This window comes from Balaenoptera physalus (genome assembly GCF_965194825.1).
Source record: "Balaenoptera physalus genome assembly, chromosome: 16".
Taxonomy (NCBI): Eukaryota; Metazoa; Chordata; class Mammalia; order Artiodactyla; family Balaenopteridae; genus Balaenoptera; species Balaenoptera physalus.
Window position 1 is genome coordinate 80,419,632 of NC_138898.1, and position 22,180 is coordinate 80,441,811.

At 38.1% G+C, this 22,180-nt stretch overlaps 1 protein-coding gene and 2 long non-coding RNA genes across 8 annotated transcripts in view; 2 read left to right on the top strand and 1 right to left on the bottom strand.

The window, feature by feature from the left end:
• The window catches only part of LOC309646301, a 266,260-nt gene extending 245,419 nt beyond the window's left edge, over positions 1-20,841 (top strand). The window contains exon 2 of the long non-coding RNA XR_014255266.1: positions 1,770-20,841. This is a non-coding gene — a long non-coding RNA (uncharacterized lncRNA). The remainder of the gene's footprint in view (positions 1-1,769) is intronic.
• AUTS2 (activator of transcription and developmental regulator AUTS2) overlaps positions 1-22,180 on the bottom strand; it is a 1,112,861-nt gene that overhangs the window by 650,521 nt on the left and 440,160 nt on the right. The gene's annotated exons all lie outside the window — the stretch shown is intronic.
• LOC309646275 overlaps positions 1-22,180 on the top strand; it is a 638,120-nt gene that overhangs the window by 519,330 nt on the left and 96,610 nt on the right. The gene's annotated exons all lie outside the window — the stretch shown is intronic.

The window sequence follows — 22,180 nt, forward strand, 5'->3', positions numbered from 1 at the left end:
CAGGGGAGGGTATGGGGGTGGGACGGAAGGTGATAGAGGTAGGAACTGCAAAGGGACGGGAGGAAATTTCTGGGGGTGATGGATATGTTCATTATCTTGATAGTGGTAATGGTCTCATGGGTATATGTATATGTCAAAACTTATCAAATTGTAAAGTCTACATATGAGCAGTTCATTATATGTGAATTATACCTCAATAAAGCTATTAAAAACTAAAGAAAATCCAACTGTCTACAATTATACTACATCACTGTATGTGAAGTTAATTTGAGCATATATATATATGCAATATGTGTATAGTCAGGTAACCTGAAAGCCTTGGCCATATGAAATCACCTAGAAAGTATCAAGAAAATAAATCATCACCTAAAGAGTGGGCCTGGGGCAGAATCATGGAGGCAGAGGTGGGGGCGGGAATCAGCATTTTAAAAAGAACCATTAATGAATGATTTCACAAACCAGAGGTTGGTGATTTCATGAAATTTGAGGGAGGAAGGTCAATGGTGTTGGAAGACTGAAAGCTCCACGATGTCAAGGAATATATCTGCCTCATGTACTAACGAATCCCTAGCATCAAGTTACATAATAGGCACAGAATAAAATGACCGGTGACTGGATGGATGGGAAATAAGGAAAATCACGAGATTTTATGACTTAGGAATTTACTGATGACCATATATAAAAAATGTTTTAGTAGAGAAGACCAAAGTCAGTCTGCAGTTGGTTAAGGACTGAATAGGAGTCAAAGAGGTGTTCTGTTAACAGGAAATTCAAGAAACACAGGACTAAAAGGCCAGCTTTCCCATTCAAAGTTTCCAAGGAGGATTAAAGTTTTTAGATCCACTATATACTGTTCTTGAACTTCAGACACAGATCAGACTGTTTGGAACAATTTCAGTCCTTTGGGAATTCCATCATTAAAACCAGAAGTAAAGTACTAAAAGTCCAGCTGTATCTATAAATATTTTTAAAACATATGCAACAAGTAAAACCTCCCCTCTTTCCTCTACAGAGACATGTGATCTTAGCCTGACTCCTGCTTTGAATTAGAAATGCTCCTCACTCCCCAACTTAGGATGATTTTCTAAAGTTTTAAAGATGAATTTCCTTGTAGGAGAGATTACAATAAATCATCCATATACCATAAGATTTAATTTGGAAGTTCCAGGTATTAGCAAATCAACATTGTAGGCACGTAGTCAACACAGGACTGAAAAGCCATTTTATTTCCACAGTTACATTCTTAGGATTAATAAAATTATTTTTGGAATGGATCTTGGAGGTAGGGAACCATAATGTTAATAATACCTCACCATTTCCCACACAGACACAAAGCAAATGTACAACACAACACCAGACATGTCGACATTTTAAAACACATACACTTACTTTAAAGAAAAACTCACCACATTTTTTTTCTTTCCTAAGTTAACATTAACTGGCATCAACTGGGATTTCATTTCTTCACATTTACCATTCCATTAACAAAACTTGGATGTCCATTTACTAAAAGTGACTTTCAAAGTTATTAGATCACCTTGCAATTCTAGTTACAAATTTTAGCAAGCACATTTTGTTTCTAGTTAAAGTAGATTAAAGAAAACATTCCTGAACACTGAGTCTTAAGAGATGAATGGAAATAACTCTTCTCTTTAAGCAAAAATCTCTCACAAAAATATACTTTTACTTGAGCTGTCTTAGCTGGTTAAATAGAAAGAGAAGACCATTTTGCTTTGAATTTCTTTTTTTTTTTTTTTTACGGGCTCTAGGTGCGCCGGCTTAGTTGCTCCGTGGCATGTGGGATCTTCCCAGACCAGGGCTCGAACCCTTGTTCCCTGCATTGGCAGGCGGATTCTCAACCACTGCACCACCAGGGAAGTCCGCTTTGAGTTTCTAATCCCACTTTAAAAAAAAAAAACCTTTTTTTCATATTACAAGATTTTTCATTTATAATGTTTCCAGAACACTGACTTTATTCTTTTATTGCACTACTTCTCAGAGCAATGTAAAATAAAGGCTAGCCTCCATCCTACCCCCACTCCCTATTCCTCATGGATTAGGCTCTGAGAGAAAACTGCAAATAGATAAATCCTCAAGCATTTGCTACTTGACATAAATGCTTTGGATAACTAAACTGCCTGCTTTGTGTCCAAAGCTCCTCCTCACTCAACTATCTTTCAACTCATTGGATTCCAAAGCCTTGATGAGGTTCTAATGATATTTAACACCTCTCTTCAACACCCTCTAATTAGTTATTTTGAATGTGGTACACATGCTTCAAGAACCAATAAACACTTTGTCCTTCAAGTGTTCTACAGTAGCTAGCATTCAAAATCCCAACTTCATATTCTGTAATCAGGAAGATTTCCTATACTGCATTTGATCCTCTTGTCATATTGAAAGCAAAAATCTCACCATTTACACAAGGTCATCACTCATCTTGATTTCCATTTGGATTTTAAGAGTCTCATGCTCTACAAACTAAGCTAGCCAGACACTGCCCATTTGGATTTTAAACAGTGGTGTGTTGGTAAATGTTTAACAACCAGCAACCTGGAAAAAGATGTATGCATAACACATTTACATATATTTATTATAAATTTTAGTGATATAAAGGACGTGTACCAATTTACATATAATAACAAAATACATAATACTGTTTATTGTAATGTCCAACCAAATAGCCAATTGATTTCACAGAATGCTTCTGTTGTAATGTATGGAACTCCTTTATCTATAGCCAGTCTATGACTGCATTTGAAGAATGAGTATAATTCTCATGTGAAACTCGACTGATATTTTCAAACCAGTAAAATGAAAGGAGAACAACAAAGAAAAGACATATGTCAGAACTTCATTTGTCAATGAGGCAAATAATGTCTTAGTTCAATTAGATAACAGTTTTAAAATACAGGAAGAATATTTCCTCAACTTTTTGTGTTATCCACAATGAGATGAATACATATATAACACACTTTTAAATTTAATCTGTATTAATAACATTTTCTCCTTCATTTTTTAAAAGTCTAGATAATCAACAGAACAAGAGATCCAGTCTGGATTTGTACAATTCACCAACTTTTGTGGTGTAAATACTCCAATCATGGCTGATTTCAAGCTACAGAAGAGATGTCACTAAGTGCAGGGTTGGGAAGAGATGGTCAGTAGCACATCATTATGTAGTATTTCTACCACACGATAACCTCAACATAGACAGTAGCAAAATAACTAGGAAGTGATGCATTTTGAATATTTATTATAATTAGGTAAATTATATTAAAAGCAAAAACTAAGTTTATATAACTTAATTTCTTTAAAGGCTATGTTTATAACCAGATCAAAAAATTCCTAAAAATTTAACAATTGGTTCTTGTGAGTTGCTAACAAGCTAGTTCCAGTACACCAAATTATGATCCTTTTGTTACAAAAGCAAGCCTCCTGCCCCCCTATCATTAGGAAAATGGTATCTGGGTTCTTCCCACTGGTTGGTAAGGGGTGCATAAAGCTATCAGCTCTACAAGTTCATTCACAACCAGGCTGTCCTCCTTGACGGTTATAAATCTGTAGAAGCACAGGCGAACAGAACATTTCTCCAGGCAAAGCTAACCCTGGCACTACTATTCCATGTTTTCTACCAAATGAATCAACCAGTTGAGGGAAAAAAGAAAAAAGAAAAGATATAGTCCTGATGTTAACAGTTATTTTATTTTCTAATATAGATATGTCCCAAGACTCTCTTAGCTCATACCCACAAAATGCACTGAAAACATGGGAACAGACCAGAGTTTACACAAAGGTGGCACACAAGTTGTAGAGCAATAATAAAGTCTTCTCAGGATGATAGAGGATGCTTCTTCTCTTTCTCTACTCCCCTCTCTCACTTCCTTTTTTCTTCACCTTCCCCTTCCTCCCTGTCTCTTCCCTGCTTTCCTTCCTGGAGAAGCTGGGGTAAGTTGATTAGTAGGAGAGATTCAACCTCTATATCTTTGCCCCTCTTCCACCCTTTTAGAAGTTAGTATCCATAAAGACACAAAACAGCACTGAAAATGAAGACATAAGGTAGGGAGAGCACGGTGGACACAAAAGATGAAGAAAACACTGCCTTGAAAAACAAACTTTACTTCATTAGGCTGAGTAAAGACTAACCAGAGTCTACCAAAGCAAATAGCTGAACGTTCACTGATGACCCACCATATGCCTGACCCTGAGTACAGGGATGGGAAATGCAGTGATAAATGGGCCATGATCCCTGACCACTTGCCCAAGTACAAAACATCAAAGAGTAAGACCTTGGAAGATCCACTGTCAACCTCAGCAATAAATCTTCCAGAATTATAATGACAGCAGATGACTACTTTAGGCATATAGTATTCAGAAGAATGGAAAATATATTCCAGACATCCAAAGGTACAGACTATAATTTAGCAGGGAGGCCTGCACAGGAAGCAGTAAAGCAGGAAGTGGGCAATGCAAAGTCATCCACAGGACGTAAAACAATGCTGGTCGGACAGTGCAGCCTGATCGCTTCCATTCCTGGTAAAGTGTTGGCATTTGTATGTGGGTGTCACAGAGAGAAACGAAGGCACAGAGCTGTTCAATGGATATCACCGATTTTTACCAATCCACAGGTACGATTTCTGATAATCTTCCAAGGACTTTCCTTATGAAACCAGGATCAGTAAAAGAAAGACATGTGGATATGTCTCAATCGTTATTCACTTTAGCTTAACAAACACCTATTGTGTTCCTACTAGGTACAGAGCATCTGTTAGGCTTTGTGAGATAAAAAGGTAAATGTGACGGGGACTCTGACCAATCACATGAAGATGACAGGTACAGATACATACGTGGAACATGTACATTCAGCACTGGAACCATATAAACTCGGCAGGGGGCTCAAAACATCTGGGTTTGGGCTCTGCCAATTGCTGGGCCATAGGACACAGGACATTCTCCCTGGGTTTGCTTTATGAACTCTCAGAATTGGAAGTGCCCATAAAAAACACCTCACCCAATTATAAGTCAAAGTTACCATTACCTCACAACATCCTTACAAGGTCAGCAACAGGTGTCTATATTATTCCCAGTGACCTAAGCCCTCCAAATAAAGTCCATCTCTCTTTTGGACAGCTCAAATTGTTAGAAAGTTCTTCCTTATATATTGGATCTGCCTATATCTTTTACCCACTGCTCTTACTTGTGTCTACTGGGAACCTCCAGAATAAGTCCAATCCCTCTTCTACACGACAGCCCTTTAAATAATTGAGGACAGTTATTAAATATCCCTTCAGGCTAAATATCTACAGTTCTTGCAACCATTTCTATTAGGTCATGATTCTGAGTCCCTTCCAACACCTGGATAACCATCTCTACATGCACCCTAAATTGAATACTCTCCTAGCTTTGTTCAAACAGGCTGCCATCAGACTATGTTTTCACAATCTGTATTTGTACTGTCAAGATGCATTTTTAGCTCTAGATGTAGGATTTCACATCTCTTTTCAATATTTCAGTCTGATAGATTTGAACTATTTTTTCAGCATAAGACCTTTCAGGATCTTGCTCCTGTCAACCAATACAACTGATCTCTCTCTGTACTGGGTTATCCACTTGTTTGATCCACAAGCCAACCATGACCTCAGTCAAGTCACAAATAAAAATGTTGACAAAACTGAATCAAATACACAGCCTCATGGCAGGCAAACACAGACAACCTTCACGTTCGCATAACTATTCAACCTGTATAATTCTGCCTAACCACACTATTATTAACGTCAGACTTCACCATGTCCTCTACAAAGACTTTGTGGAAGATTTTGTAAAATTACTTACAGACATCCAAGTATACATCATTTAAGACATTCTTCTAAAGCAGGGGTCGGCAAACTATGGCCCACAGGCCAAATCAGCCCACTGCCTGTTTTTGTTTTACCGGAATACAGCCATGTCCATCCATTTACATATTGTCTGTGGCTGCTTTGTGCTACAGTGGCAGAACTGACTAGTTCCAACAGAGACTGTAGGCTCCAAAAGCCCTAAAATACGTACTTTCTGCCTCTTTATAGAAAAAAAGTTTGCCAATCTCTGGTCTGAAGGAAACAATATAGGCTGGCATAACATTTTAAGTGAACCCACAGTGATTCCCAGTGATTACTTTTTTTACTAATTCCTCAGAAAGCATTCATTAGTAATACCTTCTAGAATCTTTTTCTGGGTCTATTTTAAGCTTATTAATCAATAGTTTCTAAAATTCACTTTCTTCTCCCTTACGAAGATCAGAAATATTCAGGTCTTTTCTTCATAGGTATATTAAAGAGACTGAATAGACACTCTTTTGGCAATGAATTCTATGGCAAATATTGGCATTCTTAAACCTGTAGTTCATTTTTTTCATATAATATATATAGTTTACATATTCATAGAGTACACTGAATATTGAGAGCCTTTAGCTACAAGGCATGCTGGGGCGTCAACAGCAGGTCAGCAGAGAAATTAGAAAAAGCCAAAAGGAAACATAATCAGGGCCAGAGAGGCCAACTCTGCAGTGGGATATCCCCTCCCAACGAGACCAAAATGCAAAGTCTAAATCTCTAATGAGTTAAACTCAAAAGGACACTGGTTCATTCTTTTAAGGATCCAATATTATTGTAGGGGACATAAGTACAGGAAACAGTTGTCTCTGAGCTGTGTCCATACTTATTGACAATAGGAAAGCAATCCTTTGATGTCTAGGAGGAGGGGAGTTATTCTGGATGAAGCTGGAAGTTCCTAAGGAGAAGATGAAGGTAAAATACAGGTCTATTCCCCATGGGAGAGAGGCTGGCAAAGTTAAGGTGTCAACATCCCAAAGCATTCAAAGAAGAAATCTAAATTTCCTGATGACCAGATACAAGTGGGAATAATTTGGAGGAAAGTCCAAAGATGTCTTTTACAGTACATGGGATACTGAGCTCAACACAGATTAATTCCAGGTATCACCAAAAGAGTGAATTTCTAATATCTGTCAGGATTACCTCTACCTTGGGGACTGGTTAGGCTAAAACTTCCAGGACAGTGTTTATGCTGAGATATTTATAACTTCCAATTAACGACTGATTATGGCCTCTGGGCCAGCCGCCCCCAGCAGCACGAAGTCTTTGTCTATTGACCTCAATGTGCTTGCTGTACAAATAGTATCATTTTCTACATGTGCCATGATGAGACAAGAGCTGGGAAGCACTGGATTAAGTAAGGCCAGTAGATGACAGGACTCTGGTATTAGCAGCTGGAAGACGGAACCAGGCAGGGCATGATGGAGTGGAGAAGGGATTTTGGAGTAACTGAGATAATCAGGGTGAGAGAGAAATAAATTGAAAAGATACTTTTCTTGGGCAGGATTATCAAAGAGGAGGACGGAAGGATTCTCCAAGTGAAAGGAATGGTCCAAAAAAAAAAAAAAAAAAAAAAGAGGTAGGGTAAGACTGAGCAATAATATATATATGGCCAGTGTCAACTAAGGACCTCATGACATTAGTGAGGAATATAATAAACACTAAGGCAATTATGTGGGACCCAGTCTCACTCAGATAAAAAGATAACTCCTAAAGGGAAAGACACTGTATGTATAATGAAAAGAGAAAAGAAAACTTCCAGATATCAAAGACTTCCTAACCAGATGGGCAGAAATTCTATAATATAACAGTTTTTGTAACTGCTGCCAATGACTTTTTTCGAGGAAAGCAAGAAACTGCATAAGTCAGCTAAACCATAATTTTACATATTTTGTAGGGACCCATAATATATTCAGTTGACAAACAATTCTGCCAAGTAGCTCTTCTACATGTTGATCATGTCAACAAAATTAATTTGACATTTACAGCTATTTTGAGAATAAAATGCAGTTGCTTAAATTATTCTGTGGAAGCAACATGAGATGGAATTATTCAGTTGACAAAATCTAATTAGGTGTAAATTATTTCAGGTCATATGAATTATAAAACCTTTCACAGATAAGTATTTTAATTCAAAGTGGCTCAAAGTGCTATAGAATATTAATAGGCCCACAGCCTCTTGCAATACTTTTCTGTTTCTGTCTCCGATAATACCACCTATTTCTCAAATATTGCCTACATGTTAGTTCTCATTCTGCCTCCTTGGGCCTACGGTTGTATAAGGGAGAAGGAAGGAGAAGGCTTTTATGCTAGAAACTTTTTACAAGTTAATTTATTTTTCTATTGAGATATAATTCATGTATGATAATGCTTCATTTCTTTTTGATAAGTAATATTATTCTCCACTGACAGATGAAGAAACTGAGCCTCAGAGAGATTAAGTAACCCTCCCAATAATACATAACTCATCCATAGCAGAAAGCTGGAATATAAATGCAAAGTCAATGAAATCTTCAATATTCAAGGCTTGCTTATCCTTCTTGAAAACCTAGAAAACAGGAGCCATGTAGTCAATTCTAGACATGAAACATAGATATTTAGAGAAGAACCTCAGCAAAGAGCAGAATCCTCTTTGCGACCAAAGATTATGTATGAAATTCAAAAAGGAAGCCTACTGGACTATGAAGGCTTGAACCAAGCCTGGCTACCAGGGAACAAAGAAGGGGAAAATCACCTCTGTCATGAAGTGGCAGTTCTTTTTTTTTTTTTTTTTTTTAATTTATTTATGGCTGCGTTGGGTCTTCATTGCTGCACGTGGGCTTTCTCTAGTTGTGGCGAGTGGGGGCTATTCTTCGTTGCAGTGTGAGGGCTTCTCATTGCAGTGGCTTCTCATGCTGTGGAGCATGGGCTCTAGGTGCGCAGGCTTCAGTAGTTGTGGCACGCGGGCTCAGTAGTTGTGGCTCGAGGGCTCTAGAGCACGAGCTCAGTAGTTGTGGCACACAGGCTTACTTGTTCCGTGGCATGGGGGATCTTCCTGGACCAGGGATCGAACCCGTGTCCCCTGCATTGGCAGGTGGATTCTTAACCAAAATGGCAGTTCTTAAGACAACAGTTGTGCACGGCCTAAACATCAAGTTCTCATATATACACAGGCACATTCTACCACCTGAAACAATGTGGTCAGGCCCAAGCTGCCCTAAAAGGAGAGAATAACACAGGCCTCATGCTAGGCCTGCTAGCATTCTCTAGTCCACACTGATTTTTATTCTAGAAAAACAATACTACTATGATCATCTATAACAAGAAAGGAGGGGCTGGCGGGGACCAGGGAGAAAAGATAAGATAGAAAGGAAGGGGAGAAAAGTGAAATTAAAAAGGGGGAGAAGAAAGCAAGCTAGAAAACCCATTTGTAATCGTAAAATCATGTCCTTGCTTTTGTCAGTGTTCTCTCCCAATTCTATAAGAGTTAAAGGCCGCCAAGTAATAGGGCCTGCAGAGTTTTCCCTTGGGTCGCAGCCAAGGCCAGTAACCCTGCTATTAGAGACCTGCCAAGCTTTGTCAATGCAATCTGCTGAATGCCTTGAGTGACAAGCGATCAATATTCTCCACTCTCATGGGTCATCACAGGTGACACAAGCCTAAGTAATAAAACAGCCCTGGCTGCCTCCTCTAACTTAAATGCTTCCCCAGCCACAATATTTCTCTTTTGTCTAAATGCCTCTAGCTAAATTTCTCGTGGATCGAACCATCTGATGGCGATAGAAATTCTGAGGAATTGCAATGTGTCTGAATTGATGCTAGCCAGTGAAAGCTCAGTAGACTGTAGAAATAGGTTCAAATAAATCGAAAATGACTAGCTACAGAGCTGTAATCTGCCAGCATCAGACCCTGTAGCAACAAGCCAATATGAAAAAAAGCATGCTGACAGCCAACCACCACCAAGTCACCTGCTGAAATGAGAACCCATTTTTTCCCCACTACTGTGTTGATGATCGGCACTTTCTCTGTAACATCTCTGATGCTGGGAGGGGGCAGGGGAAAGAGGCAGGAGTTCCCCATAAGGTAGGGGACACTCAGCATTGTATGCAACCAATAACTATCATTGTTCCACAGAAATGAGAAAGAGCCCACAAAGGTGGGTTTGGGGGGAGACATGAGGACATGCTGTCTTCTGGGATCACAGATCAGGTACCAGTATCTCCTTCCTCCCTGTTGGCAAAACTGTAAAGAAGGCTCTCTTCCTCCAGCCCTACAGAGAAGCTGTCACAGACAAACAGGAGAGCCAGAAAGTGATGCACTCATCTGTATGAAGACCCAAGGAGTGCTTCTAGTCAGGATTCCCAAATGTAATTAGATTCCTTGGGCAGTGGTTTCAGAGCAGATGATAGAAAGCTCAATTGACAATTTAACCAAAACAGTGAATTTATCATAGACTATTATGTCCGGAAGAGACCAGGAAAGGTCTTAAGAGTTCTTTCTTTCTGCCTCAGAGGACTACAGTACTTTAAACAATCCATGCTATTTAAAAAACTTTTAAACTTTTTTTAACTTCACATGCTCAACTGTTAAGGCATTTTTTAAATGTACTTAGTGAATTCCTGTCCCATTTAAATACTTTCTGTTCAAATGTAAATAAATACATATATCCTTGGCACTTATCCAGTATCCCAGGAGTGTCACCAGGCTGACTGTACAGGTACCCCACACATTCTCATGCTCATCTTCTTACCTTTAGGCAAACATGGCTACAAGGAGGCACAGAACACTAAATTGCTGTCAAAAACCAAAGCTTCCAGGATCAGGTGCCCCTTTGGAAATAACAGGTTGGGTATTTACCCTGCGTGGAGTAAAGGAATAGAAAATGGAGAGGTTCATAATTTACATTCTTGGTCATAGTGACCTGCTCTCATTTAATTTCTAATTATATTTAGATTATTCTTTATTCTGCATTTTTCTCCTTATAATAATTACAGAAATTATCTACATTCCAAAAGCCATGCCAAATGTTTTCCTATTACAACAGGTGGTCCCCAATGATGCTTGAAAAGCTGGTACTGAACCAGCATATTTAATATTTTATACCCTGACACTCATATATTATAATTTGGAAAAAAGGCAAAATAAGTAATAAGGCTTCTAAGCTTAAAAATAGATGGCCTTTGATAGAAGTTGACAGAAAACTCTCAAACAGAAAAAGTAGTTGTGATTTTGATTCAAGATTATTGTACCCCACTGATAAGAATAATGAATTTATTACATAGGAAGTAACTAATCTATAATAAGCAATGTCACTTGATAGATCTCAAAAAAATAGCCTGGAATGAAGAAGCCTAATATAGGACAGGATTACTGGGATAGACATATATTGGTAACACTTAATTTAAGCCTGGACAATTAGCATTAATAACAAGGGAAGAATCTGACCTAACTGATCCTATGCTACACAACTAGATATTAATGGTAGAACTGTGGTCCTAAAAGACCAAGTGATCAATAAATGAATGTGTGAATGCATCTGTGAGAGTGTCTCGAACCTTGCTTGGAACACCCTGGGACTCAATAACTCTCACAGACAGTAATTCCAAAGTAAGGATTCTCTGGCTCACATACACCATAAAGGGCAGAGGCTCAGCTCTATCCAAGTAGAGTCAGAGACTTCTGCTCTGTGTGTGACTCCCTACACCTCTTTACTGAGGCTAACTTCTGCCTTCCTAACCTCCACAGAGGTCAGGATTCTTGTCAATCGTTCCCTAATCACTTAGGGGCCTTGGTAGTCCTTGGGATCAGCTGGCCACATACTTAAAAGGGCAAAGTGACTTTACCTAGTTCCCTAATACTTTAGAAAAATACATGGAAGCATTAAGATGCAAATAACAGTGAAATGTCTTAGTGGTAAAAAGAAATCACTAGTCCAGGATGACTACATCAATCCTTCTGGATTACCACTACTTATCGAAAGGTCTCAGACTGAGAAAGCACACTTCTACAAAAGTGCAGATGCCCAAGGCAAAACAAGCAATCACTTGCATTTCATTCTGACATGTTTGAGCACTTCTCTGTGGTTTGTTAAGAACTTCTGCTTTGGTAAAGAGCATGTCAGCCAAAGAACTGATAGAAAGCTAAAGTGATTATATTAATCACCTGGTTGATACGATTGCCTTTCTTTTGTTAAGCCATATGCATTATTAAACCAATATTGTTCATTCACTCTGAAGGTATAGAATAGTATGTGGAGAAGTTGCTGCCACTATGGCTGTAGGGTGTTAGAAGGAATACAGAGTAGCTAATGCAACATCCCTGGAAACAAAATCATGTATGATTATAAAAAGTGATGCATACATTTTGTAGAAAATAAATCTGCTTATGTTCTGTCAATCTGATGATAATCACTATCCACATCTGGGTGCATTTTCTTCTCGTTTTTGATTTATTCTTGTTCTTTCTCTTTTTCTATACATAATTCAAATAATATTGTGTTTGTGTGTGCATGTATTTCTTAATAAATTTTTAATAAAATTAACATATTGTAAATATTTCCCTTGTAGTAAATATTCTTTGAAAGTACCATTTAACCTCTGCATAATATTCCAAAATACAAAAATAACATAAACTATGCATTGACTGGCATGATATGGGGTATTTAGATTGCAAGAAGTTTTTCTTCACACCTGATTTGCTATTTCATAACAATGTCCTTGACAAAGAATTAATACATCAAAAGGTGTTAACATTTTGAAGAATCCTGAAAAATAAAAAGGCTTGTGTAAAAGTGACGGTCCCACTGTATTTTTCCCAGCAGTGACTAGTCTCATGTCTACAAATCTCACTAATTTCATAAGTGGAAAAATTTCCTAAGTTACTTTCAATTGCATTTCTTTAAATATTATTTATATCGCATTCTTAGATATAAATTCCCATCTTAGATAATTAATTCCCATCCTCATTCCAAACCAGACTTTATTGACTGGCAGTAAACTGAACTAATTTGGTTGAGAGAAGTTAAATGCCACAAGCCTTGCAAAGAATTATTGTTTTGACGATGATTCTCTTTTGGTTAAAAGGAAGCAGGTGGGAATCCATGGTGAGTTAATCAAACTATACTTTTAATCTCTTTTTCCCCAGTAAGAAGTTTTTCTTGAAGAAATGAGAAATGACTATCATAAAGTGCTTAAATGGGAAAGATGTGTATCAAATCTGACACTATCGCATAAGGTAAGAAGCCTCCTGATTGACTTTGCATTGACATGGATACTGCCATGCTCTAGAGTGCTTCAGAAGTTTGTAAATAGCTCTCAGGGAAATAAAAAAGTGAGTTTCATAAAGTTTAAGAACAAATAAGAGACTTTAAGATTCTTAAAATTATTCCCTGGGTTAAGATCTGGAAACAAAACTTCAGAAACAGGCAGTAAAGGTGATTGCTACACACAGACAAAAGACATCCAGTTTTTGTTTCCTTCATCAAAGATAAACTCAAATATTTGTCTTCCCTTGAGAAAAATGAAAATCAAGACTCTTTTTGCTGGGTAGGAAGAAAGGACTATTCATGTCCAAAATAAAACAGCATATGCTTTAAAATTATCTCTTTTTAAACATAACTTAATAAGTGAAAATTTTGTAATTTATGATCAATCACTATTGAGAAACTAGTCAAAAGTAACTTTAATTGCCTAGGTAGGTGCTTCGGAAGTGAAAATTCACAAGACATCCTACATGTGATTCTATACCATGGTTTTACAAAAATGCTTTAAAATTATGGCAAGATTATCTATACTGATTTATTTCTTATTATTATAGCATCAACTATTCCTGCAGAATGCAAAGATCTGTCAGCAACATCACTGAAACGCTCAACTGAGCTTAAAAGATTTAATTCCTTCTTAGTCAAAATACAATTCAGAAAAGGATCTGGCTGACAAAGTTTTCAGCCAAGACAACATTTTTTCCTTGGGTTTTGGTAGGCAAAAGATAAATTAGACCTTCCTTTCATGTTAATGTAATGCACTGGTTTGGCCATTTAATTTTCTTTTCATTTTGGGGGGAAGATAAAAAATGAAATGTACTACATCACCAAATGTGTCTGGAGGAGAGTTGGGGTTGATAGGAATGGCTGATGAAAGTGGTGGGACAGAGTAAGTCTCCAAAAGTGATTGACTTGCCCAGGTGCTATGTTAGGGCGCTCTTTACACACAAACATAAAGAAATGGCCCGACACACATACTTCAAATCTCCGTTCACTTTGTCAATCATTCATTTGTTCAATCATTTGTTTATTCATTCATTCATTTATTCAATAATTAATAAGTACCTACTATTGCTCTGGGCTATAAATATGAATAGAACAAACTCTAAGTTAAATCTTAGAGGAGAAAGAAATGTAACCCACTGACAAAATAATATCTTCTAGCTGGGGAGACAGGAACAGAGGATGAAGCAACTCACGATACTACCAACTAAAGTTCACATGGTTTTGGAGGTCTAATAGAGCCATACGTTAGAAATCTAAGCTCCAAGGCAAAATTTCAAAAGGGGATATCCTCCATGCTAGGACCCTTGAAAGATTTTCACCATACATTTTGGAGGCGTGTCTTCTATCCAGGGTTCATCAAATACCATATTAACCCCTTAGGTCTAGATGACTAAATTACCCCAAATTACAATTCTGGGTAAAAACAATGGCCAGTGCACCAAGCAGTCTCCATTTGGAAGGCGACTGAATAAAGAAAAGCTAGGCCTTAGCCCTCAGGAATGATAAACTCTCCAGCAAATAGACAACAGTATTGGTAGTGGTGTGTAGAAAAGATAAACCACTTTCTTTTGTTCCAAGGCCTAAAAGCAGCCATTGTATACTATCTGCTTGCTGGATTTGTGTTGCTTCTATTGCTGTGTTAAAGGAGCTATTTCTGGAGCTGACCCCTGTATAAAAGCTGGGGTGAGCTGAGCTTTTCTGCCTATTAGAGTGAGCAGTAGAGCAAAGGGTAAACCTCTCTGAGTAGATGGGTCAGAGTACACAGACACTGATTCAGGTTTAGCTGACAGTGCCAGGAAAGGCATTTCTAATCTCCCCAGTTAGCACTAAATCAGCATGGTGTACACGAGCCCTTGACAGAGGACAGACAAATGGGACTCACTAAAAGGATAAAGAGCAGCCTGGTGAAGCACAGACACTGAAAACGATCCAAAGCTTTCATTCCTTAAGCTGAAGATGCTTTGCCGAACCCACATCCATTCAGGACAAGACTTGGCTCTTGGCTCTTCTGTAGTAAAATGACGCCTTCTAGTCTGATCCTGAGAAAACAGACGATGCCCATTCCAAGAATTTAGAACTCAGTAATTAAAAGGCATACTCTTGCCTCCCCCTCTATTTTCTATTGCCTGGAGAAGAGAAAAGTCAAAGCCAAAATTAGGAGGCTGCCATCCGAACCATTGCCGTTACCCAGTGCAGGGTAATTCATGGTTTGATTTTCTTCAGGCCCTCCTGACAATCGATCATGCCAAGCCACAGAGCAGAAGAAATATGACCAAGCAGGAACGTGAGCTCTTTTCTGGGCTGTTCTTTTCAAGTTTACAAACATATCCAAAAGGAAGGGAGGAGAGACAAACAAAAACTCTGACAAAATGACCCTTAAAAGGAACACTGCCACTGGTGTGCTGTTAAATAGCTTAGATTTTCCTAACACAATGTATGCGTCATCTTTACAGAGCACTTTTCGTTTGTATTGCCCTAAACACTCTACAAAGTGTTATCTAAGAGACACTACGACCCCTGATTTATCAATGAGGAAACTGAGGGTGAGAGACCCTAAATAACTTGTCTGTGATCACACAGCCAGAAAGTGAGAAGGCTGGGATCCTAACCTTGCTCAGGGTTAAGACTCCAGTGTCTAGCTATTAATCACTCTGCTATACCAGCATAACATCCTGTTAAGTGTGTAAATGGAATTTTTATATATAAATCCCATTTAAATCCAGCAGAGTAACTTGGAGTAACTTGGTATTTTAAAGACCCCCAGGGTGAACCATTTTGAAGGGGGAAAAAATCAGCAGCAATGAGAATAACTACCCTTTGATTTGTCTTATAAATTCAAATGTTGGGTGACCCTATCTACTGAAAACAAGGCCGATCAGCAAATGCCAAATGTGGTGTGCCTGCCAGTGCCCATCAAGCTGCAGTGGTGATGGTGGGAAAGGGGGCAGTGGGCAGGCTGCCCCAGTGGCAGGCAGTGGGCAGTCCTACACTCCAAGGAGAAGCCTTTAACTGTGTGGACTCTCATACACAAACGAGGCCCAAAGTGCTCTCTTAGCAATTTACAACCCATGCAAATGTATCTCGGCTTCACACTAGAAGCAAGGAATCACAGATCTCCTTAAGAGAGGGAAACTAAGAGTCTCTTACCCTCAGAAAAAGAAGATACTATGCCCACAAATGACCTAACAAGAAAGACTGAAAAGGTTGGTCTGGAAAGTAATACCGGCAGGAAAGGTCTAGGCCCGGGTCTTCTGCCTGCTGATACATAATCCAGTTCCTCTCCAAAGTCTACCGGGTGCACTTCAACAGCTGACCTCTTATCCCAAAACAGCAGAGCAATTTGTCACCAACACAGCACTAATGGGTGAGTCCAAACTTTATTAAATATTACAACAGCAAGCTATTTTACAGATTCCAAGAGCTTAGGTACTTGTTCAATATGAGAGAGATGGGCTATAACTTAGAAATGTCAAAATGGGGATAAATGTCCCTGTGGAATGATCAAACCACCTTAGGAAATGAAACTGGAACTTGGAAAAAAAAAACAATGTGTATTGGGATGAATATGTCTTATTTTATTTCTAAGAAGGTACATAAAATAACTAAATTTGCAGAAGGTTTTCAGAAAAAAAAAACAGTAAGAATATTTCAAATGAAAAGTAAAAGCATTTTCTCTCTATAAAAGGAAAGATTGTGAGAGAAATTAGAAAATAAATAACTCTTGAATTCTACCCACAACCTGGCCCCAAGTTCATAAAATAAATAGCTAATCCATTAGGAAATTTCTTTTGCCAAACTATGATATTAAAGTATTAAGTATTCCATTTCTATATAGTACTTAAGAGAATATCACCTTAAGTATCTTTTATCATGTTTTATTTATGTTATAGTAATATCTTTTCAAACTACTATTATTACAAAAACTACCCAGTCAGGGGATCACACTTTTTTTTTTAGCAAATATAATGACCTATTTGCGTTATTTATTGGGCCACATTGCCCCATTCTTGATCTCTGTCTTAAAATCTTAATAGAAAGCTTTAATTAACTTAATATTTTAATGCAAATCTAACATCTCCTACTCCCCTCTCAAGAAAACACTAACCTGTTTAAATTCATGGAAAGAAAATGCTAGAATCAGGAATGAGGCTGTTTTGCTCCTGGGGTCGAGGAACAATCATTTATTAAGCACCTTCCATATATGTCAAGCACTCTGCCAGGTTCTTAACATCTAAGATTTCATTTAAATACCACACCACTACCAAAAATCATTGTCTTTATTTTACACATAAGCAAGATTCTATTCTAAGTATTTCCAGTTTCAAACTCCTCTCAACACTGAATTGGAATGGACCCTCAAGAGGTCACCTAGATTGACCATCTGCCTGTAATTAAGTGCTAGATCCAGAACGTAGAGATCCATCTAGTTCACTTTACAGATGACAAAAGTGAGGCATCAAGATGCCAAAGGACAGGCCCAGAATCCTAAGATTTGTTCACAGAAGTCAGAGGTGGAAATCCCAGATTCCCATCACTCATGCTCTGCTCTTTTCACTAGACCACAGAGCCTCCCCCTGGATGCAGGAAAAGGGATAACCTGCCTTAGTTAGGGAGGCTGGGAAATGCAGCAGAGTGAGCAAAGAAGGGGGAGGAGTATAAGGCTGGGGGTGTGGCTTGAGCCTCACTGCTGCCTTCTGGGAGACAATCTATACACCCTGATAGCCTGGCAAAGTTCACAGAGGTCTGAGCTCATAGTAAGAGAAGTCTGCATTGAAGCTTTACTATGCTACTTCTTAAACTATTTTTTTTTCTCATCTATAAAATAAGACATTGTAATATTACACTTGCTAGAGTTAAGATTACATGAGCTATGTCTGTAAAATAAACATTACAAAGTAAGTGGTCAATAAATAGTAACTATGAGGACAACTCGTCCCCTCTCTTTTGCAGCAAAAGCCTTCACTTCTGACTTCCTCAATCCCCAATGCCTTTACATCAGTGATTCTCATTTATAATGGATTTTTGGGCCACACTCACAGACTTTCTGGGGTGGAGTCTGAGAAACTGCATTTCTAACAAGTTCCCAAATGAAGCTGATGCTGCCATACTTTTGCTTTGATAGTTTTCTCCTCTATTTTCAAAATCTCTCCACTTTGAGAAGCAAAGCTTCCTGCCCACTTAATTTCCCTTATATAATGTTCTATCTAGCAATTCTTTGACTAAGTGAAATTTAAGGCTGTTTGCTCAAATGGAAGAAATGAAGTTCAGCCAAGGTAGATTGTCCAAAAACATTTTGCGGTATATAACCCCTAGTTCAATATGATTAAAACCTGTGGACCTCAAATGTCAAAATGTATGGTTTTATGTTCCGTGGAATTTTACTGTTATGTGAAAAATGATCTTGAATATCAGAACAGAATATACTGCGCTGGAAGGCTTCTTATTCCCGTTTTATTGGGTTGGCCAAAATGTTTGTTCGGTTTTTTCCGTAAGATGGCTCTAGTAGCGCTTAGTTGTCTTTAATGTCATTCGAAACAATTTTGTTAGATTGTATTGTGACAGCTGTCATATCAGCGTGCACTTAAAAAAAAAACTTATCAAAATTGGTGAATTTTTATATTTTAATATTGAGGATGGAAGAAAAAAACGCAACATTTTCGGCATATTATGCTTTATTATTTCAAGAAAGGCAAAAACACAACTGAAACGCAAAAATAGATTTGTGCAGTGTATGGAGAAGGTGCTGTGACTGATCAAACGTGTCAAAAGTGGTTTGCGAAGTTTCGTGCTGGAGATTTCTCGCTGGATGATGCTCCACGGGCAGGCAGACCAGTTGAAGTTGACAGCGATCAAATCGAGACATTAATTGAGAACAATCAACATTATACCACTCGGGAGAGAGCCGACATACTCAAAATATCCAAATCAAGCGCTGAAAATCATTTGCACCAGCTTGGTTATGTTATCTCTTTGATGTTTGGATTCCACGTAAGTTAAGCAAAAAAAAATATTCTTGACTGTATTTCCGCATGCAATTCTCTACTGAAACGTAATGAAAACATTCCGTTTTTGAAACAAATTGTGACAGGTGATGAAAAGTGGATACTGTACAATAAGGTAGAAGGGAAGAAACTGTTGGGCAAGTGAAATGAACCACCACTAACCACGCCAAAGGCCGGTCTTCATCCAAAGAAGGTGTTGTTGTGTATATGCTGGGATTGGAAGGGAGTCCTCTGTTATGAGCTCCTTCCAGAAAACCAAACGATTAATTCCAACAAGTGCTGCTACCAATTAGACCAACTGAAAGCAGCACTCGACAAAAAAGCATCCAGAATTAGTCAACAGAAAATGCATAATCTTCCATCAGGATAACGCAAGACTGCATGTCTCTTTGAAAACCAGGCAAAAACTGTTAGAGCTTGGCTGGTTCGGTCTTGACAAAATTCTCTTAATGGAAATAATTTCAATTCCCTGGAAGACTGTAAAAGGCACCCGGAACAGTTCTTTCCTCAAAAAGATACAAAGTTTTGGAAAGATGGAATTATGAAATTGACTGAAAAATGGCAGAAGGTAGTGGAACAAAACGGTGAATATGTTGTGCAGTAAAGTTCTTGGTGAAAATGAAAACTGTGTTTTTTATTTTTACTTTAAAACTGAAGGAACTTTTTGGCCAACCTAATAGTAAGCTCTCATTAACTTGGACCAACAATAGGGAAGGTTAGTCTAAACTGGTGAACAATTATGATGATAAAGTATTAATTAATAAATGTCATTTTATTACTTTTAAATCAATTATCTTGACCTAAGCAAGGTCAAGTGAAGGCTTAAACTAGCTGTTTAAGTAACAGAGTAATACTACTCATCAGTCCCCACCTCAAAAATCTGCCACGGCTCCCATGGCCTCAACTAAGGAAAGGCATATTCTTTAGCCCAACATTAAAGGCACCAAAAGCACATTGTCCACAGTGTCCCTACACTTACCACGCAGTTTAGGCAGAAAAGCAAACACATACTGTTCCCATCACAACAGAACGTACCTGCTCCAATCTGTGTCCAAACCAATCCATCCCTCAAGGTTCTACTCAGATGCCACCTCTTTCATACAGCATTTCAACACTCCCAATTCCCAAATTACTCTCACAGTAACTCTATTATATTGAGAAATCTGAAATTAAGAAGAGTAACTCATGTAAATATTAAGATCTCCACATAGAAACCTGTACACGGATATTTATAGCAGCTTTTTCATAACTGCCAAAACTTGGAAGCAACTAATATGTCCAGGTGAATGGATAAATAAAACTGTGGTACATCCAGACAATGAAATATTATTTGGCACTAAAAAAAGAAATGAGCTATCAGACCATGAAAATACATGGATGAAACTTAAATGCATATTATTAAATGAAAGAAGCCAATCTGAAAAAGGTTATATACCATACAATGCCAACTATATGACATTCTGGAAAAGGCTAGACTATGGACACAGTAACAAGATCAGGAGTTGACAAGGATTGGGAACAGAATGGGGGGCATGAATAGGCAGAGCACAGAGGACTTTTAGGGCAGTGAAACTGTTCTGTGTGATACTACAATGGTAGATTCATGTCATCAAATATTTTTCAAAAGCCATAGAATATACCATACCAAGAGTGGACCCTAATGTAAACTCTGCCCTTTGGGTGATGATAAAGTATCAATGTAGGTTCGATGATTGTAACAAATGTACACTCTGGTGGGGGATATTGATAGTCCTGGAAGCTGTGCATGTGTGGAGGCAAAAGGTATGTGGAAACTCTCTGCACTGTTATCTCAATTTGCTGTGAATCTAAAACTGTTCTAAAAATTAAAGTCTATCAAAAAATGATATATACACACAACCCTTTATATAAAAGGTAACTATCTCTCTATCTACCATGATTACTCTTCTGATTTCATCCAGACCAGTCTCTAACACTATCACCATCATAAGGGTAATTAAGTTTACGCAAGATTCAGTTAACAAGGGAAGACGTTAAGATAAGTTAAGTAGTAAAACGTTGGACTCCAGTTTGTTTAAAAAGAGGAAACCAGCATGAAGCATGTTTCTTCCTGAAGGAAAAATTACAAGTATTTCTTTCTCTTCTGTTTCAAATGTCTTTATAGGATTATATGAATTTTTAAAGCTTCTTTCCAATCATCATAGAAATTGACTACAAATGCCTCCTGGAGTTTGCATAATGCTATTTGTGGGGTTGGGGGGGGGGGTTACATGGAAACCTACTTTTCTTTTAATACTTTCCTGAAAATTTACCTCAGAATCAAGTTACTGTTTTGTTTTGTTTTGTTTTGTTTTTTTTAATGAGCCCTCAATGCTACTCTACTGATAGAACGAGGTCATCGATGGTTTTGTAAGACTCCAGACATGGCAGAGTTTAGAGGACAAAGCCAGACTGGCCCCTACACACAGCTGGTCCTATCAGACATTTAAGCGAATGTTCAGCTTGGCTTTATTACTGGGTTCTTAGAATATATCTCTCAAATCACAAGGTTAAAAAAAAATCACACTGTACTGAATGGCTTATATTAGTTTCATTAATGTCTGAATTTCAGCAAAATCTTTCATCTGGGAATTATTCCAAAATATAGGGGGTTCTGTCACTAATAGAAGCCATTCCAATGGAACATGTGTTTCCTTAGCTTTATTCCCATGACTAGATGTCTTTTCAATGTCCTTTTATTTATTATGATTTATTAAGACACAGTCATATCACTCCCTTAACATCAGAACTCCTGAAGTTTTGTTAACTCTTTGGACGGTGGAGAAACTTAGAGGGGAAAGGCTACCAACAACAATAATATAGTGGTAATATTTTGAGCACATAGCATGTACCAAGCACTATCTAAGCTCTTTACATGCATTGTCTCCCAAGGACACTTTCCGTCTCATGCTAGCAGATGCATTTCATAACATGGCACAGGAGAACAAAAGGGTTTGGGAACCCTGGAGAGCTTTTAGAACAGAAGCAGAAAACAGAGCCTACCATTTGGAGGGTGGATTTTGTGCTTCAGCTTCCTGTCTTTA